This window comes from Nuphar pumila, chromosome 8 (assembly GCF_984573655.1).
Source record: "Nuphar pumila chromosome 8, dmNupPumi1.hap1.1, whole genome shotgun sequence".
In the NCBI taxonomy this organism is placed as follows: Eukaryota; Viridiplantae; Streptophyta; class Magnoliopsida; order Nymphaeales; family Nymphaeaceae; genus Nuphar; species Nuphar pumila.
Window position 1 is genome coordinate 88,396,187 of NC_143256.1, and position 8,054 is coordinate 88,404,240.

The window sequence follows — 8,054 nt, forward strand, 5'->3', positions numbered from 1 at the left end:
GATGAAGTCACTCAATTTAAGAGCCAACATCAAAATGGTTCATGACACTTTTTTTTTTATTCTTTTATTTTATTTTATGTTTTATCACCATCATCATGTAGATTTCGTGTACCTCTTTCATTTAGATCTATTTTCTAGTTTTATAATCATATTATTTGTTTAGTTTAGTGTTATTAATACCTAATGTTTAGTTCATAGTTTTTTTTATTGTTTGCGTATAATACCATTATTATTTCATGTGTAAACTTTCATTCATAAATCTCAAAAATTTTAAGCTAAGTAGGTTTGTTTATTCCTGAATTTCTGCCAAAAACCCAGGTTCATTCGGGTTTCGTAACCCATCTAAACCGATCAAATCCTACATCAGGTTTTCTGTCCCTCTGAACTTCCAACACCACCCATGTTTGAGATCCAGACTGTCCTCCAAAAATCACAGTGGAATCATAATTGAATCTACTAATGATATGGAAATTTTGAGGTTTTTATAAGTAGTTTTGACCTCTGTCGAAAATTGGATTTCCCAGACCCTTGGGAAAATCTTGATTTTCCTTCATCAGGCTATAGACAGACCCTAATGCATTGAGTCCATCAAATTCGTAGCCTGTCTGCAAAAACTTTCAACACAAAAGTTGTTCCTAACATGTTTGCCTGTCATTTCCCAAAATTTGAGGTTTTTAGAACTGTTTCAGTATTTTTCCCGAAAATCTCTTTTCTGTCTGACAGATTCCAATATCCAAAAATTTCAGAGATTCGGGTCTCTAATAACAGTGTGCCCTTTTCCAAACCGTAACCCAAATCCCAATAGTGTAAAAATATCAAAATTTTCCCTGTCTGTCAGAGACAGTTTCCCACAGTTTCAGCCTTTTTCCCATCTGTTTACTATTTTTCCTATATTTTCTACCAAAATCTATCTGTTTCCCCCAAATCCTAGAGTCGCCAGATTCTGATCTGACTTGCCAGAGCTGTACAGCTCCGACCATAGGTCAAAACCAGAAAGTGTAAAAGGAAAACATCTTTTCCTTACTGTCCTTTGTCACCCCATAAAATTTGGGAAATTTTTATGGAAGTTTGATATCCTAAATCGCCTTTAGAATCAACATTTTAGGCAAAAATCACAAAATTTAGGGTTTTTATTTGAATTTCCATATTTAAAAATACAAAAAATTAGATTTTCGAGCTCCATTCTGTTTTTAAGGTTAGTTTAAGTGTCCATGCCAAATTTGGCTTAATTCCAAGTTCATTTGCTCCATGTGTTAGTTTATCTTTAAATTCAGAAGCGAAAATCAGGCGAAAATCAGGTTAAATTTGATATTTTATGATATTTTCGTTATTTTAGTGTTTTTATCATGTACATAATCATGTAAAATCATATTAGGGTTAATTTCAATCTCATTTGCATTTCATATTTTTCAATTTTGCAAAATTTATTTCAGAAAACCCTGGTTTCAAGGCCAGTCTTGTTATCAGGGGTATTTTGGTCATTTTGACCTAAATTTCGAAATTTTAATTTCTAATTCCATAAATTTCATGCATATCATCATATTTCATTATATTGTATTTGATTTATTTCATTTGATTTTCAAAATTCCAAAATTTAAAAAATTCTTTTAGAAAACCTTGATTTCAAGGTCATCAGGGGCATTTTGGTCATTTTGACACCAATTTCAAATTTCTAAGTTTATTTTCGAAATTTATTCATTATTTATCATGTTTATATCAAAGGGGGTATGAATTTGGGTTTATATCTGAATAATATCTGATAATTTCTCATATTTTCAGATAAATTCAGAAAAACCTACATTTTTGTGCTAACACTGTTTTCTAGTTTTGCAGGAATATTCAAGAAGAAGACTTAGTTTTATTCTTTTATTTCAATTCAATGTAAAAGAGTAATGTAATATTTGGAATAAGAGTTACATTTCTGCTTAAAATAGGGCTGCATTGCATATAGTTTAATTTCTGCAAATTCCAATATTTGATGTATGACTCATGCATATTTATTTCAAATTCACTATGGTTGACACGAATGGCACATGCACAAACTCTTATGGAGTTTATAAACTCGGTGAAATTCGTATTTATGGCCATAGTCAGAATACGAAGAAAACCAAGATTTATGATTTTCATATTAGCCACATTCAGCCTACACACTTAGGCTAACTTCAAAAATACACTGCATTTCTCAAAGTTTCAAAAGGATTTCCCAATTGCTCAATGAAATTCCCTTTTCAAATTCATATTCATTCATTCATATTATTCAAATTACAAATTCATTTTCCAAATTCAATTTCAAAAAAATTCAGTTTTCTCAAGAATTTCCAAGTTTTTCTCAGGATCTGAATTTATCAAAATCCTGAGTTTTCAAAAGAGATTTCAAAGCATTTCCTAAGTTCAAACCAAGATTTTTCAATGTTTTAAAATTGTCAAATTTCAAAGTCTCAAGTTTTAAAAAAAAATCGATTTTCTCGGATTTCCCATTTTCCTGAGAACCCAGTTTTCTAAGAATTCATTTTCCAATTCAAAAGTCCTTTTCCAATGAATTTCTTAGATTTTCTCCGAATTCTCAAATCCATTTTCTTAAGAAAAGCAAATTCCAAATCTCAAAAAATCAATTTTCCTGAGATTCAAGTTTTCCTGAGAATTCATTTTTCAATTCACTTTCTGATTTCCAATGAAATTCAATGATTTTCCCAGGAATTCCAATTTCAAACACTTTTCCAATCATTTTTCAAGCATAATTCAATTTTCCAAAAGCAAACATCATATTTTCTCAAACTTGCATTATTTTCAAAATTTCACAGCACAAGCCTGTTTCTCTGTGCATTCTAGGAAAAATAGAGCATAATTTAGATATTTGAGTCAAGTTAGAGCGCATAATTGATCCTTGGTTCAATTACCCTTGGTAAAGGCGCCAGGAACGGTTGAACCTCGTACCGACAGGCAGATCCCATTCCACGGAATTTTCCCGCAAATTTTCAAAATGGAGGCGAGTTCATTTTCAAAAACCATTTTCAAAACTTTGGTCGATTTTAACTCGCGAAATTCATTTCTTTCTCGCAAGAGAAGGAAAATTTTTTGCGATGATAACAATGACGCAAACCGGCATGGTTGTTCCCTTGCTTTGAATATACATAACAAAATCGTGTATAGTTTGTTTACAACAAATATGCACTTGTTAATATATATACCCATGGCATACATAAATGTATAACTGATAGTGGTTTCATACGTACAAAATTACTGATAGTGTTTTCTTCTGCAAATTCATTTCACATCCAATCGATGTTCTCTTCGAGCACTTTGTTGAGTTTTTTGGCACCTTATTTTGTGGACGTTGCACTAAAATTAGCTGAATATTCAATAAACAAACTGTAGCATTATATTCAGTAAACGAGCTGTAAACGACATAAAAAAGATAAAGCATGTTAAAGGAATCGAATGTACCCTTTTTTGTGGATGTTTGATTGAATCATAGCGTTCTTCTTTGACATCCATACAACTTTTGCGACGAAGGAGGTTAAAGGAAAGTTGCATGATTTCTGCTTAGTACATTGCTTATTTGCTTAATTACACTTGGATGTGGTTCTAGTTGCATGCTCGTTACTTGATGTTGTCACTTACTGCTTATTTGTGTTTCTGCTGCTAAAATTGTACTTTTCCTGCTTACAGTTATATTTGCTTAATGTTAGATGCTGCAAATGGATAATGTTTGTAATTCCATATGCATGCTAGTTGCTCTATTTTTTCATTAGTGGCAAGTTATGGTTTTATCTCACCGGCTCACAAGAGTTTGACCCCGTTTTATGGGGTGCAGGTGATGCTTGATAGGCGGTGCGATGAGGGCTGATGTGCTGCGAGGACTGGACCCATGCCTCTAAAAGGCTCTTGTGATTCTGATGGTCATTTTGGAGAATATCACGAGTTGTGAGAATTTTGTAAAGATTATAAATCAAATCTATATCTTATTTTATAATAGAAAGCTCTTCATGTACTCTTATAAATGCTAAACACCTTTCTGTAACCCACTCAAAGATTTCTAACTATTACCCCTTCCAATTTTTCTGCTTTGCGCAACCTTACAAAAAAAAAGATTTGTCTAAAAATCCATGATTTTTAAGTTGATATTTTTGGGGCGTTACAACTTTTGGTATCAGAGCCATGTTTTAGAAGTATGGTCCAAGGCTCAATGCACATCAATCATCGCACTGTAAGTATACCTGACTCAGTAAATTTTGATGTTTGCTGCTTTATTTACTTCCTCTTGCATAATTAGATAAATGTATGATTTATTAGATGTCGTCAGACGCAAAGCATGATGAAATACTAGAAGCCTTACACGATTTGTCTCAAGGCATAGAGAACCTGAACTAGGCAGTTCAAAAAATAATGAGAAGCGTACAAGTACTAGTAAATCAGGTACCTCCTTGCACGAGATGCAAGATGAAACACGTGGGACAAATCTGTCCCCGTGAATTATTTGAATGCACATAATGTGGCCTTAGAGGACACATCGAAGTTGAGTGTCAGCTGAAGCTTGGTAAAGAGATTTGGAAGGGAAATGCTGCTACACTAGAGGATGAAGTTTTCCAAGCTGATCCCATGCCAACTCCTGCGAGAGTTGAAATCCCTGACCTAGACCCTAAGATGGCTTTGCATACCTCACCCAATTCTCCCCAGTATACACCAGCTTCGCCTCCTTGTTCCCCAATTCCTAAGTGGAGACGATTGATGAACATAAACGACTATCGCGACTATTAAACCAGTTGTAACTAAAATGATGTTGCTTGGTTAAAACTCATCTAATGAGACTCTATGATAATGCTTCATTTTTGTCTTCCAACTCAGTTGGATATTTTTGTAACCTTGCTGAAAGGAATTTTGATATAATATTTTGCAGAATCACATGGCTTATCTTTTTCTCGATAAAAATGTTGTTCTATGGTATGTACACTATCTTATACGAACTTTCTTCATGTTCAAGATGGCTTAGCAAGGATGCTGCAACAACATCATGGATACCCTTAACAACCTTACAGAGGTTTTGGGTCGACAAGCCGAAGCAATGCGCGCGATGGGAGTGTGATCGTCGTAAATTTTTTGATGTTTTGCGAGGTCTCACTTGACCTTTTTGAAAGATGTTTGTTTTTAGAAATAACTTGCCTTCATTTTGAAATTTTAAGGGAACAAGATGGGAAATGGGATCCGCCTGTCGGTACGAGGTTCAACCGTTCCTAGTGCCTTTATCAGGGGTAATTGAACCAAGTATTGAACTTTATGCATTGCTTTTGCTTAAAATGTCTACGTAATTATTCTAAGTCCTAAAATGCACAAAGAATCATGCTTGTGCTATGGTTTTTAAAGAAGATACGATGCATGCTTTTGAAAAAGTTGCTTTGATTTGAAAATACTTAGAAATGTTTCAAGAACTGAATTTCTAAGTGATTTCAAAACTTGATTTGAGAATATATTTGGAAAAATTGTTTGAAAATGACTCAAAATGATTTAGAATTTGATCTAAAGTCACTTAGAACTATTTTGAAATTAAAACTTGAAATTGATTTGAGTTTGAAATCGAAATTGAAAGAAGAATTTGAAATTGCAGATTGAAAGTTGAACTCAAATCTTGAATTTTAAGTTGAATTATTTTGAAACTTAAAATCAAAACTGCGATTGAAATTGGAATCTAAGATGAATAATTAAAATTTTAAACTTGAAAATTGTAATTGAAATCTGAATGAAAATAGAAACCTGAAGTTGAAATTTGAGAAATGAAATGGAGGTTTGAAAATAAAATTTAAACTGAGATTCATTTTTGGAATTCAAATATTGAAAATCGAACTTGTAACTTGAAAATTTTTTGAGTTTTCTTTGGTTTTTGAATTTAAACTGAAATTAAAATTGAAATTAAAATTGAAATTAAAATTGAAATTAAAATTGAAATTAAAATTGAAATTACAAATGAGACTTATTTTAAAATTTTAAAAAGCTAGATTTAAACTTTGAAATCTAAGTAAAAATAGAAGTGAAATTAAAATCTGAATTGAAAACTTGAATTTGAAATCTAAACTGAATTAAAAATTGAAATTAAAATCTTAATTAAAGAATTGGAATTGAAATTTGAAATTGAAAATATAATTGAATTTGAAAGTTAAATTGAAAAAAAATTGAAATTGAAATTGAAATTTGAAAATGAAATTGAAATTGAAATTTAGAATTTGAAATTCAAATTTATTTTGAAATTTGAATTGGAATCGAAATTGAAAGTTGAAAGTTGAAATGAAATTTGAAATAAAAATTTGAAATAAAAATTTGAAATTTGAAAATGGAAAGTTAAAATTGATATTTGAAATTGAAATTAAAATTTATTTTGAAAAATGTTTGAAAATGAATTGAAAGTAACTTGGAAAATATTTTGAAAATGCTTGGAATTTGAAGATAATTTTGAAAACGTTTTGAATTTGCACAGGATTTTGAATTCGAAAATGAAATTGAAAAATAATTTTGAATTAGAGAATGAAAATTGAAAATGAATGAGTTTTAAAATGAAAATTGTTTTTGAAAAATATTTTGAAAGTCACTTGGTAATTTGAAAATAACTTGAATAATTTTGAAAATAGAAAATAATGATGCAATTCTATAAAACAAGATTAATTTTTCATATATCCATGACTATGGCAACAAATATACTTCGAATGAATCTTTATTTAAATTCTAATAAAGAAAGAAAAGAAATTTGAATTTTTAAATATGATGAATTTTGAAAAATGACCTAAGAGTGTAGGTTAATTTTTGTATTTAATAAAGATTAAAAATTCTAAATACTATTCATATTTTGACTATGGCCATAAATATGAATTTTATATTGTTTTATTATCCTTTATTAAAGTGGTGCACGTGCCATTCATGTTTCACCATAGTGTAATTAAAATAAAAATAAAGATGCAACATATTAATAAAAAAAAGAAAATTAAACTTTATGCTCATTCATTCATAAACTAAGCATAAAATAAAATTCTCATTAATTGATTTATTACAACTCTTGAATTAATACAACAATTGAAAAATAAATAATAAAATAAAAATTCCTATAAAATGAGCAAACTTGTTAGAAATAAATGTAGGCCTTTATGGATTTTCTTCAATTATTGGAAAATTGAAGAAAATAACCAAAATTAGCCTTTTATGCCCCAAAGATAAAGAAAAATTAAAGAAAAATGAAAATGATGCATTATTTTGCAAAAACATTTTGAAAATATGTTTTAGAGTTTCAAATTTTCGAAATTAAGGTTTAAAATATCAAAATATATTTTAAAATTTGAATTTAAAATGAATTTAACTTTGAAATTGAGAATTTTATGAAAATATATTAAAAATGATTGAAATAAAAAGCAAATAAACTCAAAAATTTGTTTAAAATAAATCTAAGGTACTCTAATTTGATGAAAAACATTTTAAATTTATAAAATATACGAATTTCACTTGAAAATTGATTTTAAAAGGTTAAAATGCCCAATTTAACCTCATTTTAACAAGAACAATGTTTTTTATAAAACCAGTTTTGAAGATTGTAATGAATGAAAGATCAAATGACCATAGAAATTTATGAAAATTGATGTGGAGACTCCTAACGACCTTAAAAGCATTTTAAAATTGAAAAATATAAGAAAAGATCAAAGAAAAATTTGAATTATGGCTTTTATCCAATTAAAATAGGATTTTGTAAAATTAGGATTTAACATGCATACCTGTCAAAGATATTTGGGTAAATGAAGATTTAAAACAGCTCAAATTAAGCTCAAAATGAATCCATGGATTTGTAACACATCAGAGAAATATCTTCTTTTGACAGAACTTCAAAATCATTTTTAAAACTTGAGATATGACTAAAACATTAGAGAAATAATTTTAGAAACAGGGAATTGGATTTTGGCAAACAAGTTTTTGTAATTTTAGTTTTTTAGAAACTAAACCGATTTAATTTCTTTCATATTTGTGAGAAAAGTTGCTCAATTTAATCAGAAAACAACTACAATTTACAAAAATGGAAAATCAAT